This window comes from Sciurus carolinensis, chromosome 1 (genome assembly GCF_902686445.1).
Source record: "Sciurus carolinensis chromosome 1, mSciCar1.2, whole genome shotgun sequence".
In the NCBI taxonomy this organism is placed as follows: Eukaryota; Metazoa; Chordata; class Mammalia; order Rodentia; family Sciuridae; genus Sciurus; species Sciurus carolinensis.
Window position 1 is genome coordinate 144,555,106 of NC_062213.1, and position 24,437 is coordinate 144,579,542.

Genomic DNA, 24,437 nt, shown 5'->3' on the forward strand with positions numbered 1-24,437 from the left:
TCTCCTGAATCAGCCTCCTAAGTAACTGGATTACAGGCCTGCATCAGGTTCAGGAAGTTTTCCTTGAATCTACTTGGTGCTAGTTCTGTTAGGACTCAAGATACAAAAAAAAAAAAAAAAAAAAAAAAAGGCAACATGGTTTCCCTATCTTGCTCTGTACACTTACAGGGCCAAACTCCACTTAAAATGACCAAAATAATCATGGCTTCTTGTGTGTCCAGCTATATACTATATATAAGGCATACAACTGCTGGTTGTGATGGTGCCTACTTGTAATCCCAGTGGATATTTATTTATTTATTTATTTAGAGACAGTATCTCTCTATGATGTCCAGGCTGTTCTCAAACTCTTGGGCTCAAGGGACTGGCAACAGCCTCCTCAGTAGGTGGAACTACAGATCCTCCCCATCATAGCTGGCTATTTTATTTTTTTGATAGGCTTTACTTTTTAGAGCAGCTCAGGTTCATAGCAAAATTGAGTGCAAATTACAAATATTCCCCAAATATACCTACCCTCACACAAGCATAGCTTTCTCATCTCCCACCAGAATAGTACATTTGTTAAATTTGACACATTGTTATCATTCAGAGTCCATTGTTTATATTATGGTTCACTCCTGGTATACACCTATGGTTTTAGATAAATGTACAATGACATGTATCCACCCTTACAGTAGCATATCAAATAGTTTCACTGCTCTAATAATCCTCTGTGCTCTACCCACTCTTGCTCCCTCTTCCCCACAACCCATAGCAACCATTTACAGTCTCTTTAGTTTTGCCTTTTTTAGAATGTCATACAGTTAAAATTGCGTATACTTTACAAATTGACTTCAGTTGCTGCTTCTTTTTCTTTTCTTTTTTTTCTTTTCTTTTGGAGTGGTGGAAGAGGTTGTGGTGCTAGAGGTCAAACCTAGGGTGTCTCACATAAAAGCATGTGCTAGTCTACCATTGAGCTATACTTCCAACCCTCGCTTTTTTTTTTTTTTCTTTTCCAATACTGGAAATAGAACCCAGGGCCTCCCACATGCTAGGCAATTGCTCTACAACTGAGCTACATTCCAAGTCTCTCATATTGATTTATTTCACTAATATGCATTTAAGTTTCCAACACGATTTTTCATGACTCGATAGTTAATTTCTAAAAATTTTTAGTTGTAGATGGACATAATAACTATTTTTATGTATGTATGTATGTATGTATGTATGTATGTATGTGGTGCTGAGGATCAAACCCAGTGCCTCATACTTGTTAGGCAGGCTCTCTACCATTGAGCCATGACCCCAACCCCTTTTTAATAGTGAAGAATATTCTTGTCTGGATGTATCATTTTATTTATCAATTCACCTACTGAACAGCTTTTTGGTTACTTCCAAATTTTGGCAATTGTAAGTAAAATGAAAATTCATGTTGCTCTATATCCTCACTCATACTTCAAATTCTCAGTGTTCTGGATTTCAGTCATTCTAATAGTGGAAAGTGGTTATCTCACTGTCATTTTAATTGGCATCTTTCTGATGATGTGGTGTTTAGCATCTTTTCTTATGCTTATTTGTCATTTGTGTATTTTATTTAGTGGGGTGTCTGTTAAGATTTTTGGCTTATTATTATTTTTTTAATCAGGCTGTTTTCTTACTGTTGTCTTAGGAGTTCTTTGTATACTTTGGGTAACAGTTCTTTCTCTGATACATCTTTTGCAAATATTTTCTCCCAGTCTATACAATAGCTACATGATGAAATGAAGTGAGGTGAATAATATATGCATTATGGCATAGCGTTAGGCTACTACATCTCTCTTTCTCTCTGGTGACTCATTCTTCACATAGTAGAAATTTTAAATTTTAGAGAAGTCCAGCTTATTGGTGCAGTCTTTTACAGATTGTACCTTTGGTATTACATCTAAAAAGTCAACTCCAAACCCAATGATATCTAGACTTGCCTATGTGATTATCTTCTAGGGGTTTTATAGCTCTGTGTTTTACATCTATTTTGAGTTAAATTTTGTGGAGGATATAAGGTCTGTGGCCAGTTTTTTTTTTTTTTTTTTTTTTTGCATGTGGATGTCCAGTTGTTCCAGCACCATTTATGGAAAAAACAGTATTTTCTCCACTGTATTGCTTTTTCTCCTTTGTCAAAGATAAGTCAAGTATATTTATGTGGGTCTATTTCTGATAATTTTAGTCTGTCCATTGATCTATTTGTATATTGTTTCATCAATACCATACTGTCTTGATTATTGTGGCTTTATAGTACAGCACTTCCCCCTTACCTGAAGTTTTACTTTTCACAGTTTCAGTTATCCATAGTCAATCACCATCTGAACATATTAAATGGAAAATTCCAGAAATAAATAATTTATAAGTTTTAAATTGTATGTCATTCTGAGTAGCATGATGAAATCTTGCACTATCCTACTCCATCCTGCTCAGGATATGAATCATTCCTTTGTTCAGCATATCCACCCTATATTTAATTACACTACCTGTTAAATCACTCAGTAGCTGTCTGGGTTATCACATCGACTATTGCAGTATCTCCGTGCTTGTGTTCAAGTTACCCTTATGTAGTAGCCTAATGCTGCATCAAAATGCCTACATTATTCACCTCACTTCATCTCTCCATGTATGCATCATATCTCACATCATCACAAAAAAGGAAATAGAGAACAATAAGATATTTTGAAAGAGATCAAATTCACATAACTTTTTTCCAGTATATAGTTATCATTATTAATATACAGTATATTGTTATCCTAACATTATATTTATTATTAGTTACTGTTAATCTCTTAAGGTGTCTAACTTAGAAATTAAGCTATGTTACAGACATGTATGTAAAGGAAAAACTGTATTATGTAATAAGGCTCAGTACTAGCTGTGGTCTCAGGTATCTGCTTGGGGTCTTGGAGCATATCCCCAGCAGATAAGAGGATATAAAATCCAGTGGTGTCAGTCCTCTAGCTTTGTTGTTCTTCTTAAAGACTATGATGGAGCAGGTGCTGTTGTACATGCCTGTAATCCCAAGGATTTGGAGGATTGCACATTCAAGGCCAACCTGAGCAACTTAGTGAGAACTAAGAAAAAAGAAAAAAGAAAAAATCTAAAAAAGGGGTGGGGATGTGGCTCAATGGTAAAGTGCCCTTGGGTTCAATCCCAGTACCAATAAAATATATATATATTTCTGTATAAATGTATATAATATATATTTATATATTTTTTATTATTATTATTCTGGATCTTTCCTCTCTTTACATAAACTATAGAATCAGTTGGTCATTGTCCACAAAATAACTTGCTAGGAGGCCTATCCCTCTGGACTTCTTACAGTGTCTCATGCCAGATCAAACTGTGATCCTGAACAATTGCCTGACCTCTGTGCCTGTAGGTTGCTGGAACTGAAGTGAGTTGCACAGTGCAGAAAAAAAACAATAACTTCTAGAATTTTTATTGAGATGGCATTGAATCTATAGATAGATTTGTACTTTTCAATGTGCAGGTCTTCCACATCTTTCTGCTAAATTTCTCCATTAACTCATATTTGTTGATGCTACTTGTATTAGTCCATTTTAAATCACTGAAACAAAATACCTGAAGCTGGGTATAAAAAAAGAAACTTATTTAGCATATAGTTGTGGAGGCTGAAAGTCCAAGACCAGTGGGTGGCCCCATTGGTTCTGTCTCTGGTGAGGTCCTAAATAGCAGATTGTATCACACAGGAGCACATGTCTAAGAGTGAGAGATAACATCACAAGACAGGAAGCCAATGAGCAATTCAGGGATCAGGTTGAAGTTTTTAAATAACTTACTCTGCCAAAAATAACTCAGGGTTCCATGAGAACTACTAATCCCTTTGTAGGGCATACTCCCAATGACCTAAGAACCTCCCAATTGGCCCCACTACCAAGCCTCCAACACAAGAACCCCGGGTTGACAAATCACATTCAAATCACTGCACTACAATAAATGCTTTCTTTTTTTAAGATTTCAAATGGTGATTGATTTTGCTAATATATAGAACTACAATTTTTGTGTTCTGATCTTACCTCCTGAAACCCTACTAATGTAGTTCACTTATTTGTTCTATTGACTTTCTTTGTGTGTGTAGATTCCATCAGGTTTTCTACATATATAGATAATCACATCATCTGTGAGCACAGTTCAACATTTTCCCCCTGGCTTTCTGTCCCCTACAGTACCCTGTCTACACCATCATTCCACAATGCTTCTTCTTCCAGACAGAACAGTCACTTAGAACTCTCCCAAAACTGTCTCTCTTCTATCAGTCAGCTAGAGATTGTACCTTGAATATAATAGATGTCAAAAATGTAAATGATCACAATTATATTGGCAGACTATATATTATGAAAAAAATTCAAAACAAATGGTATATGCAGCCTCAGTCATGCCATGAATTTTCACAAACCTTCTCCCATAAAAATTCCAAACCCACGTATTTTAAATTTGGTAAGATATTAACAAAGATAATTTTAGATCATCCAAAATATTCTACTTGAATATTCTGCACTTAAGACCTTTGTAGAAAATATTTTTATATCCTAATGATAATTAGTTGTTGATTTTTTAAAGAAATTTTTTAGAATTTCTGTTTAATTTAATCCTTAGACATGTGGTTTCAGACAAACTATTTAACTTCTGTGACTCTTTTTAAATCTAAGCATAATAATGTTTTCTTCTTATATTGCCAGGAAAAAAATGGACAATTCTCTCCTTCTGAAATTCACTGCTATATTATGTGATAGTCTGTTATCTCTCTCTCTCTCTTTTATTTCTCAGTGCTGGGGATCAAATCCAGTGTCTCACACATGCTAGACAAGTGTTCTAACAACTGAACTACATTCCCAGCCCCTCTCTTAATAAATTATCTATATTGTTTTTTAAATTATCTGTTGAACATTAACAAAAGATTGTTAAATTAGTCTTTTGCAAACATATTCTCCAATTCCAAATATCATATATGTACAGATTTTAGTATAAGAATCCTACCTCAATAATGTATGTTTTTTAAAATTTCCAAATATCCATTCAATCTTTGACTCAGTTTATTATCTCCACTTACTTTCATACTTATCAGTCAACAATTCACTTATCAGTCTATAAATTTATGTGGAATTTGTTACTTTTAAGCATAGAGACCCCAGTTCCTCCTTCAATTTCATATAATCATGTTTATCAGAAATACTCATTTATATTTAGTATTCATATGTATCACTATAATTTTAATTAATACACTTATAAAATGAGAAGATATAAAATTCAAAGTATTCACTTTAACACTTTTCTTTCCTTCAGAATCCTGGTAAGCATTTTAAAATTATCAATTCTTTTCATAAGCACCAGAATCCAAGTGTATTGAGAACATAGGTAACTCAGCTGCTATGGGGCAACTGTTTTAATGTAGTTTCTTCAAAACTTTTAATTAACACATTGTCAAAATGATTAAGTATAAATTATTAATAAAATTAGTTTAAAGATTCTAGAATAACTTATTCATGATTCTTCCGATTTTGATTTTTCATTTGATTTTTTTATTATTATTGTGGGGTAACGGCACACTATTCTTTTTGCTTTTATTCAGGCTCACTAAGTTCTCAACTACTACAGTCTCTACCCTCTGTGCTCCTTATCACTAATCTGTCACTCATACTCTAAGGATATTGACTGCATAGTGCATGATGGATCAGAATTAAACTTCTCTTCTGGGGTTGACAGGACTTCTACGAGTTCCTCACACTCTGGTTTTCCTCGTCTCCTCCCAGTGCTTCAACCTTCAACCTTAATAAATACATTCAGTAGTTTTTATCTACTTCTAAGACCTTTCTTAAGTCATTTCTTTACTAATGAAGTATTTTCCCAAACTACTTGTAATAGAAATAGTGGTTTTCCCCACTTAATCCTAAACATGGTCATTTTTCTACTGTAGGCTCCAAGATTTCTAAATGTACTAAGGTTACTAGGTTTTTTTGGTGTTGGGGATGGAACCCAGGGCCTTATACATGCCAGACAAGGCTCTACCACTGAGCCAAATCCCCAGTCCTAGTATGCATTTTAAAAAGTTTATAATATTCAACATCTTAGATATATCAGTCTAATCTACTTTACCGTTTTATTATGGAAATTTTCAGGCATACAAAATTAAAGAGACTACTCTAATGAACACCCATATATCCATTACTAAGCTTCAACAATGATCAGCTTTGTCCACTGTCTTATTAACAATACAAAATGTTTCATTTGTTTTATGCAACACCTATTTCAGCACAATATATCTTTAAAGATGCCTTAAATCATACTTTATATTCCAGTTGTTCCTACCACATCCTAGGCATCCTCCAATCCATTCAGAATTATGTCCCCACCAGTGCCTTTCATTCTCTCTTGAAAAGACTTTAATGTAACCACTTAAAGTCGAGGCCAGGCACAGTAGTGTATGCCTGTAATCCTAGCAGCTCAGGAGGCTGACACAGGAGGTGAAGTTCAAGGCAAGCCTCAGTAACTTAGCAAGATCCTAAGTAACTTAGTGAGACCCTATCTCAAAAATTAAAAAAGGGTTGGGGATGTAGCTCAGTGGTAAATTGCCCCTGAGTTAAATCCCCAGTACTCCCTCAGTACTTACCCAGATGATAAATTATCATTATGAAGTCATTAATAAAGTAATGAAAAATTGCATATATAAGTAAAATGTAAGGCTCTTTAAAAAAAAAAAAAAAAAAAAAAAAAAAAAAAAACACTACATTTTTTAAAAGGCCTAAAAGGATTGCAAGTTCAAAGTCAGTCTCAGCAACTTGGTGGGCTCTAGGCAGCTCAGGAAGACCCTGTCTCTAAATAAAATATAAAAAAAGGGTCAGGGATGTGGTTCAGTGGTTAAGCACCCCAGGGTTCAATCCCTGGTACAAAACAAACAACAACAACAACAATAAACAAAAGCCTATAGTTTCTACACTGAATAAAAGAGAAGGGTTGAACTCCTATATGTCCCATACACAAGTTAGTTTGACTATTATTTCACCAACCTAAAGCAGGTGAATATGCTAGAATTAAGAATAAATGAGAAAAGATGAAATTAGCTAAAAAGCATACATATTCATTTGAGAAACATTTATTTCCAGTCACAGTGGCACACACCTGTAAACCCAACTACTTGGAAGTCAGGCAGAAGGATTGCACATTTGAGGCCCGGGCAGCTTAGAGAGACCCTGTCTCAAAACAAAAAATAAAAAAGGCTGGGGATGTAGCTCAGTGGCAAAGTGTCCCTATTAATGCCTGATACCACAAAAAGAAAAAAGAAACATTTTGACCATCTTTCTATTTTCCAGATACAGTATTACATAATACAATGATGAATAGGGTAAAATATCTGTTCTCAGAGTTCAAAAATCTAGATGAGATAAAATACATTTACCGAAAATATAGTAAGACATTACATTTTTAGTTTGGAAAATGTTTAATTAGATAATGTGAAAGTTTGTAAACATATAAAAATAAAATGAGTGATGTTAAAGAAAATGTACCTTCTGGAAGAACAGCTATGAATTACAAGACTGGGCTTCAAATTTTGGATGCTCAGTGCTAACATGTGGGCCTATTACTGAGGATCCTAAACAAATTTTATTTATATGAATTATTTTTGTAGATACGTAATATATTAGAAATTTTAAAATAAGTCATTTAAATAATAATAGTAGTGTCCTCTAAAATGTTTATTTTTGGATTGTTTATTGCTATTATATAAAAATAAAATAATAGACCTTTTATCCTAAAAACTAAAAAATAGTAAAACCTATTATTATAAACACAAAAAGAGTTTATGAAAAATAACTGTATTTTCCAAATGAAAACAATTAATCAAAAGAGTGGCACTGTTTTACATTTTGATAAATCTCTTTAATTCTGGCTTTATCTGTTTCTACATTCAAATTATTGTGACATATGGTTTTGACTTAAATTTACAAAGAAAATATAATCTCATAGAGATATATATTTAGAGAAGGAAGGACTTCATCGATACTTAAAGGGTACATGGGACTCTCAGGGTTTTGTTTTTGTTTTGTTTGTGTAACTGAAGATTGAACCCAGAAGCACTTTTGCCACTGAACTACACCCCCAGCCCTTTTTATTTTTTAGTTTGAGACAGAGTCTCACTAAGTTGCTTAGGGCCTTGGTAAAGAATGACATTTTTATTAGTAGTAGTAGTATTTTATTTATTTTTGGCAGTACTAGGTCCTCAGTATGCTAGGCAAATGCTCTACCACGGAAGCACAGCCCCAACTCAGGGCCTTGGTAAATTGCTGAGGCTAGCCTCAAACTTGTGGTCCTCCTGTTTCAGCCTCCTAAGTCATCGAGTAGCTGGGATTACAGGCATGCCCCACCACACCCGGGTGGACTCCCCAAAATTCTAAAAGAACATTTGAGATTTGCAGAATTACAGACAAGAGTATCAAATCAAGTTTGTCATGCAAAATGAAAATCAGTTTAACAATTTCTTATACTCAGTACCTGAAGCCAAAGGATTTTATATCTGAAATCTCATAGGTTTTTCTGAAGCTAGTGTTAAGTAATTTTTCTTGTCTGAGCAGGGAGATGCAATGTTCTTGACCACCTTAAAGGGGCAGCAGCAACATAACAATTCAGCCCCACTGCACTTTCTAAATGTAAGCTCGGGCAAACTAAATAAATTGTTATCAAGAATAAGATTTGGGCTGGAGTTGTGGCTCAGTGGTAGAGCATTTTCCTAGCATGTGCAAGGCACTGGGTTCAATTCTTAGCACCACCTATAAATAAATGAATAAAAGAAAGGTCTATCAACATCTAAATAATATTTTTAAAAAAGAATAAAATTAATGTCTGCACACACAAGAAAGAAAGAAATATAATTAGAGAGAAAACACCAAAGGATAAGGTTGAATGAGGTGCAACAGTAAGAGTTTGATCATAATAAAGGATGATAAAGGATGGGATGATAAAGGGATTTAGTAAGCCAGTCTAGCATATTAAGTATTCATGTTAAATAAAGACAAAATATCCACCACAGAATTTATAGGAAATATTGCAATACTAATATAGCCTGTATGTGATTTATCAAAAGAGTTGCATTTTTTTCAAATTTGACAGATTAGATCTGTATTTACAAGACAGTGTCTTTCTAAGAAGAATCTGTCATATGCCAAACATTAAGCCCTGTGAATAAGAATGAATAAGAGATAACCCCCTGCCATGCACATGGCACAAACCTGTAATCCCAGCAACTCAGGAGGCTGAGGCAGGAGGATCGAGAGTTCAAAGCCAGCCTCAGCAAAAGCGAGGTGCTAAGCAACTCAGTGAGACCCTGTCTCTAAATAAAATACAAAACAGGGATATGGCTCAGTGTTGAGTGCCCCCGAGTTCAATTCCTGGTACCCCGCCCCCCAAAAAAAGAGATATCCCCTGAAATCAAGTATCTTTGGAGAGAAAAGTAGATGGAACTACAACTAATTATAATACAAAGTCATAGGTGCTATAAAAGAAATATGATAGCAAAGCTACACAAACATGGAAAAGAGTATAGTGTGGTTAAGGAATGGGTTCAGTTAAAGAAGTTTTCAAAGAGATGATGACATGAGTTAGACCTTTAAAGAATACGTAGGATTTCACAAAGTAGAAAAGGGGGTAAGGCACAAAGGCAGAAGAACCAACATTAACAAAAATACTAATGCCTGATAATTTGCAAATTTGTGGAGCTATAAATTGTCCAGGGACTCTATGGCAAAACATGAAAGACAAGCTGGGCACTGGCTAGAAAGATTCCTGAATGCCATAATAAGAAAAAGTTTAGACTTGCTACTATAGGCAATGGGAGCAACTAAAATTTTGTAAGCTGGAGCATGATTTAATCATTTATGTGTGCTAGGAAGAAAATAAAGAATCTTCTAGCAGTGCAGAGAGTGGAGTGAAATGGGTGGAGGAAGGCTAGTGAAAGGAGAGCAAGTGCAATGATTTTTGGCAAGGGACTGAATTAGGACAGTAGCATTAGGAACCAAAAGTCATAATAGACATTTTAGAAGTGAAATTGAAAGGACATGGTGACCCTATAACAAATTTATTAAGCTCCTACTATATGCCAGGCAACTATTCTAGGCTCTAGGGATAGTGAATAAAAAGAGTCCCTTCATGAAACTTACACTGTAGTGGGGGCACTATAGAAAGAACTTTGAGGGACAGAAGTGAGGAGGGGACTGCTGTCAAGAATAAATCCAAGCTGGGCATCATGGTGCATGCCTGTAATCCCAGTGACTTGAGAGGCTGAGGCAAAAGGATCACAAGTTCAAGACCAGCCTCATCAATTTAGTGAGACCCTGAGCAACTTAGTAAGACCCTGTCTCAAATAAAAAATGGGCTAAGAATGTAGCTCAGTGGTAAAGATCCCCTGGGTTTAATTACCAGTAACTTCCCCAACAAAATTACATTTTGGGTCTGGTTATACGTGGATGAGGAATCATGGAATTTTAGAACTCATTTCTAAGAACCTTACAAATGATCTAGTCCATTTACCATATAAAGAAATGAGAGGCACAAAGATATTCAATGACTTATCGGAGATTACAAGTTGCTGAGTAGTAGAACAATGAACTAGCTTCCAGTTTTCTTAATTTAGTCACTCTGTCATTCAACATTTTTACCTATTTTAAGAACATGAAACATTACACATATGGAAATAATATGCCCGATGGCAATACTAATGTTGGTGTCAATTTTCATAGTAATTGTGAAAAATAGGCTTTGAGAAGTTTTTAAAACATGACTTAATTGACTGATGTTTCCAGAATAAAATAATTTCCAGGTAAGATATGAAGATATGAAGTTCAAGTCATGAGACAGTATGTCTCATAGTAGAATGTAACAGTAAGTATGACAGATTTTTGGGAGGCCACTGGGGATTGAATCCGAGGCCTCATTCATACTAAGTACATATTCTACCACTGAGCTACATTCCCACTGTCACCCATAAGAAATTTTTCTTAAAATATGCATGTTAATGCTTCTGTTCTAAAATTTCTTTACATCTGTTTAATCTCTAACTTTCATAACTTTAATGAATTTTCCTTTACTTTTTAGATATGCAATTGAAATATTTCAAGAATAGCAAATAATGCAAGAATTGTAAGAATTTGAAATCATAGCTATCATTTAAAATAACCTTTACTGGTTGGGGATATAGCTCAGTTAGTAGAGTGCTTGCCTTGCAAGCCTCAAGGCCTTGGGTTCAATCCCCAGCACTACAAAAGAAAACCCCAAAACATAAAACAACTGTTTCACTGTATTATCTCCTTTTCCAAGTATAGAATTGTCAAGACGGGGACTGTTTTAAATCTGCATTTCTTTTTTTATTATTAAATTTAAAAAAAATGTTTATCTACTGCATTTTGATTCATTGTACACAAATAGGGTACAACTTTCCATTTCTATGGTTGTACACAATGTAGATTCACACCATTCATGTAATCATACATATACATAGGGTAATACTGTTTCATTCTACTACCTTTCCACCCCCACCCCCTCCCACCCATTTTCCTCTACACCATCTAAAGTTCCTTCATTCTTCTCTTCCCCCACCCCAACACCTCACCTTGTTATAGATTGTCTTCCATTTATCAGAGAAAACATTTGGCCTTTGGTTTTTTGGGCTTGGCCTATTTCACATAGCATGATATTTTCCAACTTCATCCATTTACCAGCAGAGATCATAATTTTATTCTTCTTTATGGCTGAGTAATATTCCATTGTGTATATACACCACAGGTTTTGTTTTTTTTTTTTTATCCATTCATCAATTGAAGGACATCTCAGTTGGTTCCACTCTAGCTATTGTGAATTGAGCTGCTATGAACATTGACGTGATTGCATCACTGTAGTATGCGTATTTTAAGGCTTTTGGGTATAAACCAAGGAGTGGGATAGCTCGGTCAAATAGTGGTTACATTCCAAGTTTTCTGAGGAATCTCCATACTGATTTTGAGAGTGACTGCACCAATTTACAACTCCACCAGCAACGTATGAGTGTGTTTTTTTTTCCCCACATACTCGCCAACACTTATTATTGCTTATGTTCTTGATAATAGTCATTCTAATTGGAGTAAGAAGAAATCTTAGGATGGTTTTAATTTGCATTTCTCTAATTACTAGGGATGATGAGCACTTTTTTATAAATTTGTTGATCACCTATATATCTTCTTCTGTGAATTGTCTGCCCAGTTCCTTAGCCCATTTATTGATTGGGTTCTTGTATTTTTGGTGTAAAGTTTTTTAAGTTCTTTATTAACTTTGGAGATTAGTGCTCTATCCGAGGTGAGTGTGGAAAAGATTTTCTCCCACTCTGTAGGTTCTATTTTCACACTATTGATTGTTTCGTTTGCTGAGAAAAAGCTTTTAGTTTGAATCTATCCCATTTATTGATTCTTGCTTTTATTTCTTGTGCTATGATGTTCTTGTTAAGGAAGTCTGATCCTAAGCCAATGGAGATTTGGGCCTACTTTTTCTTCTATTTGGTGAAGGGTCTCAGGTCTAATTCCTAGATTCATGATCCATTTTGAGTTGAGTTTTGTACAGGGTGAGGGATAGTGGTTTAATTTCATTTTACTGCATATGGATTTCCAGTTTTGCCAGCATCATTTGTTTGAAGAGGCCATCTTTTCTCCATTGTAAGCTTTTGGCACCTTTGTCTAGTATGAGATAACTGTATTTATGTGGGTTTGTCTCTGTGTCTTCTATTATGTACCATTGGTCTACCTATCTATTTAGGTGCCAATACCATGCCATTTTTGTTACTATTGCTCTATAGGAGAGTTTAAGTTCTGGTATTGTGATACCTCCTGCATCACTCTTCCTGCCCAGGATTGATTTGGCTATTCTGGGTCTTTTGTTTTTCCAGATGAAATTCATGATCCGCTTTCTCTATTTCTATGAGAAATATCATTGGGATTTTAATTGGAATTGCATTAAATCTGTATAGTGCCTTTGGAAATATGGCCATTTTGATAATATTAATTTTGCCTATCCAAGAAATGGGAGACTTTCCATATTCTAAGGTCTTTTTAAATTTCTTTCTTTAATATTCCATTGTTTTCATTGTAGAGATCTTTCACCACTTTGGTTAGATTGATTCCCAAGTTTTTTTTTTTTTGTTTTGTTTTGTTTTTTTTAGGCTATTGTGAACGGAGTTGTTTTCCTCATTTTCCTTTCAGATGTCTCATCACTTATGAATAAAAATGCTTTTTAGATTTATGCATGTTGATTTTATATCCTGTTATTTTTTATTTTGATGAATTCATTTATGAGGTCTACAAGTTTTCTGTTGGAGTTTTTTGGATCCTCTAAATATAGAATCATGTCATCAGCAAATAGGGATAGCTTGAGTTCTTCTTTTCCTATACATATCCCTTTAATTTCTTTGGTCTGTCTAATTGCTCTGGCTAGTGTTTCAAGGACAATGTTGAAAGAAGTGGTGAAAGAGGACATCACTGTCTTGTTCCAGTTTTTTGTTTTGTTTTGTTTTTTTGCGGTGCTAGGGATTGAACCCAGGGCCTTGTGCTTGCGAGGCAAGCACTCTACCAACTGAGCTATCTCCCCAGCCCTCGTTCCAGTTTTTAAAGAGAATGCTTTCAGTTTTTCTCCATTAAGAATGATGTTGGGGGGGGGAAGGGAAAAAATGGCAGAATGAATCAAACAACATTACCCTATGTAGATTTATGATTACACAAATGGTATGCCTTTACGCCATGTACAGACAGAGAAACAACATGTATCCCATTTGTTTACAATTTTATAATAAAAAAAAAAAAAAAAAAAAAAAGAATGATGTTGGCCGTGGGGTTAGTATAAATAGTATTTACAATGTTGAGGTATGTTCCTATTATCCGTATTTTTTCTAGTGTCTTGAGCATGAAGGGGTGTTGTATTTTGTTGAACGCTTTCTCTGCATCAATTAAAATAATCATGTGATTCTTAACCTTAAGTCTATTGATGTAATGAATTACATTTATTGATTTCCAGATGTCGAAACAACCTTGCATCCCTGGGATGAAATCCACTTGATTGTGGTGCACTATCTTCTTAATATGTTTTTGTAAGCGATTTGCCAGAATTTTGTTAAGAATTGTTGCATCTATATTCATCAGGGATATGGGTCTAAAGTTTTCTTTCTTTGATGTGTCTTTGGCTGGTTTGGGTATGAGGGTGATACTAGCTTCATAGAATGAGTTTGGAAGGGTTCCCTCCTTTTCTATTTCCTGGAATACTTTGAGAAGTATTGGAATGAGATCTTCTTTGAAGGTCTTGTAGAACTTGGCTGAGAATCCATCTAGTCCTGGACTTTTCTTGGTTGGTAGACTTTTGACGGCTTGTATTTCATTGCTTGAAATTGATCTGCTTAAATTGTGTATGTCTTCCTGGTTCAGTTTGGAAGGATCATATGTCTCTAGAAATTTGTCAGTCTTCGATGTTTTCTATTTTTTTTGGAGTATAGATTTTCAAAGTAACTTCTCATTATGTTACATATTTCAGTGGTGTCTGTCATGATATATCCTTTTTCATCAGGAATTTTAGCAAATTTAAGTTTTCTCTCTCCTCTTTTTTTAGTGTGGCTAAGGGTTTGTCTATTTTGTTTACTTTTTCAAAGAACCAACTTTTTGTTTTGTCAATTTTTTGAATTGTTTCTTTTGTTTCAATTTCATTGATTTCAGCTCTGATTTTAGTTTTTTCCTGTCTTCTACTACTTTTGGTGTTGTTCTGGTCTTCTTTTCTAGGGCTTTGAGCTGTAATATTAGGTCATTTAGTTGTTGACTTTTTATTCTTTTCTTAAATGCACTCCATGCAATGAATTTTCCTCTTAGTACTGCTTTCACAGTGTCCCAGAGATTTTGATATGTTGTATCGTCATTTTCATTTACAAGATTTTTTTTTTGTCTCTTTCCTGATGTTTTCTGTTATCCATTCTTCATTCAGTAGCATACTATTTAGCCTCCAGGTGTTGGAGTAATTTCTGTTTTTTATTTTGCCATTGATCTCTAATTTCATTCCATTATGATCTGATAGAACACAAGGTAGTTAGTATCTCTATTTTTTTGTATTTACTAAGGACCGCTTTGTAGCATAACATATGATCTATTTTAGAGAAGGATTCATATGCTGCTGAGAAGAAAGTGTATTCACTTGTTGATGGATGGAATATTCTATATATGTCTGTTAAGTCTAAGTTTTTGTGTTATTGAGTTCTATGGTTTCTTTTTTAGTGTTTGTTTAGAAGATCTATTCTGTGTTGACAGTGCTGTCTTAAAGTCACCCAGCATTTTTGTGTTGTGGTCTATTTGATTCCTGGAATTGAGAAGGATTTGTTTGATGTACATGGATGCACCATTGTTTGGGGCATAAATATTTATGGTCATTATGTCTTCCTGATTTATGGTTCCCTTAAGCAGTATGACATGTCCTTCTTTATCTCTTCTTACTGACTTTGGCTTGAAGTCCACTTTATCTGAAATAAGAATGGAAACTCCTGTTTTTTTATTGAGTTTGTGTGCGTGGTAGGTTTTTCTCATCCTTTCACCTTTAGTCTGTGAATGTCTTTTTCTATGAGATGAGTCTCTTGAAGGCAGCATATTGTCAGGCCTTTCTTTTTAATCCAATCTGCCAGTCTATGTCTTTTGATTGATGGGTTTAGGCCATTAACATTCAGGGTTATTATTGAGATATGATTTGTATTCCCAGTCATTTGGGCTTATTTTTGGTTTTTAACTTGACTTGGTTTCTCATTTGATTGCCTTTTCCTTTAAGGTAGTTCTTCCCTTTGCTGACCTACATTGTTGTTTTTCATTTCCTCCTCATGGACTATTTTGCTGAGAATATTCTGTAGTGCAGGCTATTTGTATATTCTTTTTTTTTTTTTTTTTTTTTTTTTTTTTTTTTTTTTTTGGTGCTGGGGATTGAACCCAGGACCTTGTGCTTGTGAGGTAAGCACTCTACCAACTGAGCTATATCCCCAGCCCCTTGTATATTCTTTTAACTTTTGTTTATCATGGAAGGATTTTATTTCATCTTCAAATCTGAAGGTTAGTTTTGCTGGGTATAGGATTCTTGATTGGCAATCATGTTCTTTCAGAGCTTGAAATATGTTGTTCCAGGTCCTTCTAGCTTTTAGGGTCCAGGTTGAGAAATCTGCTGATATCCATATTGGTTTCCCCCTATATGTAATCTGATGCTATTCTCTTGCAGCCTTCAAAATCCTACCTTTATTTTGGATGTTAGGCAATTTCATTATAATGTGCCTTGGTGTGTATGCGTTGTAATTTTGTGCATTTGGTGCTCTGTAAGCCTCTTGTATTTGATTTTCCATTTCATTCTTCAGGTTTGAGAAATTTTCTGATATTATTTCAGTGAATAGGTTGTCCATTCCTTTGGTTTTTATTGCTGTGCCTTCCTCAATCCCAATAATTCTTAAGTTTGGTCTTTTCATGAATGTTCCATAGTTCTTGGAGGTTTCATTCATGATTTTTTACTATCTTCTCTGGTCAACTTTATTTTCAGGATTAAATATTTTGTCTTCATTGTCTGAGGTTCTGTCTTCCAAGTGATCTAGTCTGTTGGTGATACTTTCCATTGAGGTTTTTTATTTGGTTTATTGTTTCCTTCATTTCAAGGATTTCCGTTTGGTTTTTCTTGAGAATCTCTATCTCTTTGTTGAAATGATCTTTTGCTTCCTGCAGTTCCTCTTTCAACTGCTTATTGGAGTGATCATTCATTGCCTGCATTTGCTCTCTTATCTCATCCTTTGCTTCACAAATCATTTTAATTATGTATATTCTGAACTTCTTTTCTGACATTTCTTCTACCATGCTGTCACTGGGTTCTATTAATATAGAATCTGGGTTTGTTTGGAACATTTTCTTCCCTTGTTTTTTCATGTTGTTCACGTATCTTCCCCTGTAACAGTACAGATCTGGGGTATTTCAGTTTCCCCCTATAGGCTTACAGTGACCATATAGGTTTCCAAAACCTCTTCTTTAAGGGGGAGATCAATATTAGCAGTGCCCAGTACAGACACTATTTAGCCCTAAACCAAATAGCCCCTATGAAGACATTAACAATATTGTCACAATAATCAGAGAAAATGAGTTCAATTATTATCTACAGTATAACAAACAGATTTGCAATAAGCTCTGCAGTTTCTAATGGAGGACAAAGAGGATGGGGAGGGGTATAGGTTGTACTGTTAATGGGATAAGAGTAGAAGTTCTAGATTGTAGAAAGAGTGAAAATGTAATCAAAAGAAGTTAGTTGTTAGCATGAGAAAAGGGAGAAAGAGACTCTGAGGAAATAGGTGAACAAAAGGAAACTAAAGAGAGCAAGAAAAGTAAAGAAATAAAAACTTAAAATTTTTCAAAAAGGAGAAAAAAATATCTACCTTATAACAGTCAAATAGTATTCAAAACCTCCCAGTCTTCAGTAGTCTAATGCATGAGAGGTACCTAACAATGAGCTTCCAGTCTCCAACAGGCATCCAAGGATGAGATTTGCCCCACCTAAAGAGGGGAGCTACTACTTGCAGGATAATCCAAGATAGCCGCTCTGGCTTCCAAATGTGTTGGCAAATGGAGAGATGCAGCTCAGTGTGTGGGCATGGTCAGCCAGGGGTCCTGGAGGCAGGGTGTGGTCAGTTGGGTTGAGGGGTCCTGGAGACAGGGCTCAGTCAGTCTGGCCTGGGGTCCTATAGGTCCTGGCTGTTGCCTCAAAATGGCGGCAGCCATGTGTAACCAAACCTGTGGATACTGTGAAAGTGGACTTCCAGGCAACAGCAGGCAGCTGGTGATCCACCGGGTGGTCTGTGGTTGGTCTGCTGGCTACTTGCAGACAATCAGCAGGTGGACCTTGGGCAGCGGGTGATGGATAGGTGAAAGGCAGGCAATGGGCAGACAAGAGGCAGGCAAATGGTGAATGATGGGCGCCAGTCAGTGAGCAATCTGCACTCAAAAAGTAGTCGACAGTCTGACAGACTGCAGGTGATCACAGTGGACAAATGGGGTAAACAGCAGGGGATCAAAAAGCAGCAAAGACTGCCTCATTGAGAAACAGATATCCTCTGCTTGAAACCCGAGTTTCAGAATGACCTGCATTTCTTTTTTTTAATGTAAAAAAATTTTTATTTGTTCTTTTTAGTTATACATGACAGTAGAATGTATTTTGACATACCATATACACATGGAGTATAACTTCCATTTTTGTGACTGTACATAACATTGAGTTACATTAATCATGTATTCATATATGAACATAAGAAAGTTATGTCCAATTCATTCTACTGTCTTTCCCATTCCCATCCCCCTACCCTTCCTCCTACTGCCCCCTATCCAATCTGGTGAACCTCAATCCTCCTCTCCTCCCACCTATTGTGAGTCCCCATCCACATATCAGAGAGAACGTTCAGCCTTTATTTTGGGGGATTGGCTTATTTCACTTAGCATGATAACCTCCATTTCCATCTATTTACCGGCAAATGACATAATGTCATTCTTCTTTATGGCTGAATAATATTCCATTGTGTATGTGTACCACATTTTCTTTATTCATTTGCCTGTTGAAGGGCATCTAGGTTGGTTCCATAATCTAGTTATTGTGAATTGAACCGCTGTAAACATTGACATGGCTGCTTTACTGTAGTATGCTGATTTAAGTCCTTTGGGTATATGGCAAGGAGTGGGATAACTGGGTCAAATGGTGGTTACATTCCAAGTTTTCTGAGGAATCTCCATACTGCTTTCCACAGTGGTTGTACCATTGCAGTCCCACCAGCAATGTATGAATGTACATTTTCCCCCACATCCTCAACAACATCGTTATTTGTATTCTTGATAATTGCCATTCTGACTGGAGTGGGATGGAATCTCAGTGTAGTTTTACTTTGCATTTCTCTATCTGGTAGAGATGTGGAACATTTTTTCATATATTTGTTGACAATTCAGATTTCTTCTGTGAAGTGTCTGTTCAGTTCCTTTGCCATTAAATCTGCATTTCATTGAAATCAAGGCAAAGTCTTCATCTCAACTTTTAAGAAAGGTTTAATTCAAACACTTAACTATGTACTTCAAGTAAATGTTAAAACCTAATTCTTATAGTCTTTGGAATAAACAACAAATTGTTTAGAGCCTCTTAAAATGCAAGCTTACATTTTTATCACTTTTTACTTGTGTAAGAAACATAAATATAACTTCATTATATTTAATTAACAAAGTTTCAACTTTATTCTTTAAAATTTACTGCAAAACCCATCATAAACTTCATCACAAGTTAAAAATATGAAATTAGATCCTATTTTACCTACTGGAAATAGTGAGAATTTTCCTTCCTACCATTACACAATTCCTCACTGAAAACCAAGACTCTTACTTTCAACCTGCATTGACATTCTTCTCTAATAATTATATATAATACTTTGCCTTCATATGACTATATATGATACTTTTCAAAGTGTATTGACCACACTATGAGTTCTGAAAGATAAGAATTGCTCAATCCTTTCAATATCCTTAGTGTTTCACACAATACCAAGTACAAGTTCAATTCATATTTGATGAATGATAAATAACAGGAAAACCGTGGATCCAAAACAGTTCAAATAAGATATGATTGAACATATACAAAAGGAAGGCTGATGATTGCTAACTAAATAATATAATAGAAGATAAAATGGGATGGGTTTATTCTAAACTAAATATCATGAACACTCAGTAACCTGGGGCTTCAGGAAGCTGCATTCCCAAGAAAATGGCTGTGATAACTGCTGGAGGAGTACGGGCCTCTTCAGCCTCTCTACAAGTGGAAGATGGTCTTTCACTGAAGAACACAGGAGTTAGAAGACCTGAACCTTTCACTCCAAACAAGTCATTGAGGTAGGGAGGCAGAAGAATAGTAAATAATAGTTAGCTCCTCTTTATGGCAAGCTCTAGGAGTCACAAAAATTTTTAAAGTACAGGTACCCAGTTCTAAGTCCAGCAGATTTACTATCATATCATCCTTCAGACTTGCCCTAATATATATTAGATCAGGGAACTGCATATTCAAGTGTCAAGGGTCAGGTAATATAAATGCTATGTAATGCAATCAAAGGTAATATAAATGAGTATGATTAGTTATAAAACAATAGGGGATCATGGAGACTGTGTCAAATGGAGAATGTGTACTCTGGGGCAACCACTGCTTGGTTCCAAAGTGCTGCTGTAGAAATGTTGACCCAGTTTTGTCCAGACCTTCCAGTTTTTTAAGAAAGAATGTAAATTCATATTTTAATGTAAAATGTACCAATATTTAGGCATGTCTATGACTTAGAAGTGTCTTTTGGTTTTTAATTTGTGGTTCCATTATCTAAATGAATGGACCACACTGAGAAAACTGAAAGGGACAAAGGGGAGACTTAATTTGACCCGAAAAAGGAAGGCAGAATCAAAAGGAAAGAATGGATAGGAAAGGAACCCAGAAAGGAAGGTGGAGCAAATCTCATCAACCTCAAAACCTACCTATGGAGTGCCACCCAATCTGCTTGCCTTCTAATTTGAGAGCGGAGAGGAAGAGATGTTAAGAAGGAGAAGAAGGAGGAAGAAAAAGAATCGCCTGTTGATCACTTACTAGATGGCAGTTACTGCATCAAATGCTTTCTAAGATGCTTTCATGAGATATGACAATACAAGGGGAAAAAAATCCTATGCATACAGAAAAGACTAGAAAATACTAACAATAGGAGTATCAGATTATGAGAACAACTTTTTATGTTCTCCATAATTTTTAACCATAAATATAGTTGTATTAACATCATAACACAAGTAATGACTAAGAGTTAGGGTAAATTTCTGAGTTAAAATCTGCCTACTTTGAGTGTACAAAATATACAATAGGTTGGGGGAGCTCAGTGGTCAAGCATGTGCTGAGCATGCTCAGGCCCTGGGTTCAATCCACAGCACACACATCTACACACATATATACACAGAAGTACAAGACCATAAGTTAAGCCACACTATATATTGAATATTTATATAAAAGAAGAAAATATAAAATTTCAAATGTGTATAATATGTAATTAGGCAATTAGAAATCCAGAAGAGAGAGCATGAAAGAAACTGTACAGGTGATATGAACTACGAATTGAATAAATAAGAGCAGAAACATGTGAACTAGTTAAGAATGTTATAAGCCAGGCTGGGGTTGTGGCTCAGTGGTAGAGCGCTTGTCTGGCATGTGTGAGGCCCTGCGTTCGATACTTAGCACCACATATAAATAAATAAAATTAAAAAATCCATTGACAGCTAAAAAGTATTAAAACAAAAAAATTGGAAAAAATGTTGTAAGTTATTCTCCCTCTGAATTATAAACTACCAAGATTTTTATGTGGCCTACATAATTATAAAATATGCTAAAATTCTCTTCTGTAAAAACTTTTAGATATCTGCTCATCTCTTACACACTTTGTTTATTTTAAAAATTTTTTGTTGATGAACCTTTATTGTATTTATTTTTAAAAAAAATTTTAGTTGTAGATGGACATAATACCTTCCTTTTATTTATTTGTTTATTTTTATGTGGTGCTGAGGATCAAACCCAGTGATAGGCAAGTGCTCTACCACTGAGCTACAACCCCAGCCCCTCTCATGTTTATTTGAATAATATTTTTATTCTAGGGCTGTTTAAAAATAACAGTTTACTTTTTTAATGAACAAAGTATATCACTTCATGCCACTTGGGTTGTAAGTTATCTAAATCCCCAATTCTCTTCCAAACGTACATATTTAGTTTTCATTTTATTCGTGAGTAAAACCCTAACCTAAATATTTCAAGTGAAATTTTAGGGGTAAAATACTGTTCAAAAACCTAGATAATGCATTCCTTTGTTGGTGCTAAATATAGTCATCTCAAGATGACATACATTTTGACAATGATCTGCCTTACGTGTCAAATTTTCAAAAATAGCACAGATTTCATTTTAAAGTGAGCAGGAAAAATTGCTACTCACTATATTTTAATTGAAAATGGATTTGAAGGTACAAATTGTCAATTAAAACTGGATTACATCAATAACTGTAATAAGGAAAACTAAGATAATTTTGTTGTGGTTTTTGCTTAGGGTTCTTTAAGTGAGTTGTTGGCAGGTAAAATAAAGAATTGCACACATTAAAAGAATTATTCCTCAGAAGCATTAACCAAAATATAAAATTCTTTCAGAAATAGGTGCCAATAGCTGCGAGGAAAAAGAACCAAACCAGCTACATCAATAACCAAAGTTCATTTGTACAAAATATACCTTCCTTTAAAACCCCTTTCATTCATTTGAATGATTACATATTTTTTTCCTTACGAATACTCTGGAACTCAAAAGAATTTCAGAGACATGTATGTTTCAAGTTTCCTTATGGCAACAATTTGCCCTACAAAAGAATTTTAGGGGTGCAAATTATGCAGTTCACTCTTATAATGTGTGACTAAGATGGTATAAATACTTAAAATTATTTAACCACACTACCCATGACATAGTTATGACTGGAAGACCAGTGGGCCCATATTATATGAACTCATTAACAAAATTTAGCTGATGAATGATGTCCTCATCGCTTGGTCAGATAACTAATTTCTTACTTATTGTGATTTACTTCGTTTCTCCACCTGCCTCTTTCTCAAGGACAGACATTTTGTTAGGACATATCCTCATGCTATTTTTACCGTGTTATCTATCTCTCCCAACTCTTTGTTCACGTTGTAGCCTTTAATAAATATAAAATAAATACCTTGAAGTCATTTTGATAACCAACTATCCACTCAATTTGATTATTTTTCTTACAAATACCAATAATAATAAATCTTTAGTATTTATAGAACGTTTCCAGTTTACAAAGACAGTTGGTGTTATCAAAATGCATATATAGACAAGGGACTTCTCAAGAGGTCACTGCATTTTTCACTTCAACTTCAAGCTCTATTTGCTTGTTCAGTCTTCAGCATCTCACCTCGTGTAGAGAGGGGGAAAAAAACAGTTTGGAGATGCTAGGTTGTTAAATCATATTTCACTCCCCAGCCTCCATAGAAGCCGATCAGAAATGATTTTAAATAATGGGCATTGCTGGTGGAGACGCAGACCAATGGGGCGCGTGGCGGGGAATCACAGTGAACTTTATACCCTCTCGGACCCCAAGGATACAGCAAAGGGACAGGCACCCGCTCCGCTCACGGAGGGCTCTTTTCCTGCAGGAGTACAAAAAAGCACCCAAAACTCGACCGATAAGGCAAGGCAGAGCAGAAGCAAGGAAAGCGCAACCAGAAGCCAGAGACGGGTTAAGACCGAGATGGCGAGGTCGACCAGGGCCCAAAGGACGCAGCCCGAGGGTCGGTGCGTTCTGCCTGGAAACCGAAGCCTACTTACGGCTGGATGGAACCGGGCGCGCTTTCATGCTGCAGCGGAGCGGGCCAGGAGCCTGGGCGTCCAGAGCGCCTCTTTACTGCCGCTGTTTCCACCCGCGCCAGGGGACCGGATCTTCACCGTCCCCATTCCACGTTACCCCAAACCCTCTTACCCTTCAGGTACCGGTGACAAGCGAAGGACCTCTTCGCGTGCGGAGCGACTGTGCGCGTGCGGCGCTTGAGGGTAGGTAGGGGTCTGAGAGTCCCGACCGCAGCCACTGCTGCTCCAGTCACTGGGAGCCCTCTGGCTGCCGCCGCCGCCGCGGTCCCCGGCAGCAAGTTTCCATAAAAGTCCTGGTGCGCAGCCTGTTCCCGCATTCCAGACGGGCCCAGCGCTGGCTGCAGCTGTTCCAAAACACAAGGCCAGTTCCCCAGTCCCCCACCCCCACCTATCACCCGGCGAAGGGTGGAGAGTCCTGGAGAGGCAGGCGAGCGGGCGGTGGCTGCCAACTTTCCGCCAGAACTTGCCTGTTGCCCGGTCCAGAGTGCCTGAACTGATCCCCAAACTTGGGCCTGCCTCCACCTACAGCAGGGCCCAGAGAGGGGAGGCTGCCTCCTCCGTGGGAAAGGAATGATGCTAGAATGGTCATTCCCAGTCTGCTTCCATGCAACCCATTTGCCCGAGACCCACTTCTCTCAGTCTCTCTACCTGTCTTCGTTTCTAATCAAAAAGTGAAGCTATTACATTATTTTCACCCAAAGCACTGACCTTTGACCAGCTTTTCCTTTATTAATGAGAACCTGGTTGGACAATCCCAGAACACTTCATCTGTTTATTGCTCTCTTTTTCTTGAGCCCTGGTCTTTAACTCCAATATGCTGGAGGAGAAAGAGGAATATAATGTGTGTGTGTGTGTGTGTGTGTGTGTGTGTGTAGTAATTTTCATTCTTCCTTAACTAAAGGCAAATCATCTACCGTCTTCCTAAACCCTCATAAAGGCATTTGTATTAGGC

The 24,437-nt window shown here is 36.2% G+C and overlaps 1 protein-coding gene and 1 non-coding gene across 8 annotated transcripts in view; one reads left to right on the top strand and one right to left on the bottom strand.

The window, feature by feature from the left end:
• Positions 1–23,815, bottom strand: part of Nexn (nexilin F-actin binding protein) — a 48,691-nt gene extending 24,876 nt beyond the window's left edge. For 2 of the 7 annotated variants that reach the window (XM_047551963.1, XM_047551955.1), the window contains exon 1: positions 23,598–23,811. The gene's annotated coding sequence lies outside the window, so the exon portion shown is untranslated. Of the gene's footprint in view, positions 1–23,446; positions 23,568–23,597 lie in introns of those variants that run through there. The other 5 variants (XM_047551938.1, XM_047551942.1, XM_047551968.1 and 2 more) reach the window with 5 other exon arrangements.
• On the top strand, positions 3,281–3,415 carry LOC124968688 (small nucleolar RNA SNORA42/SNORA80 family). Its single transcript, XR_007105819.1, has one exon. It is a non-coding gene; the product is annotated as a small nucleolar RNA SNORA42/SNORA80 family (small nucleolar RNA).
• Positions 23,816–24,437: the final 622 nt, after the last annotated feature.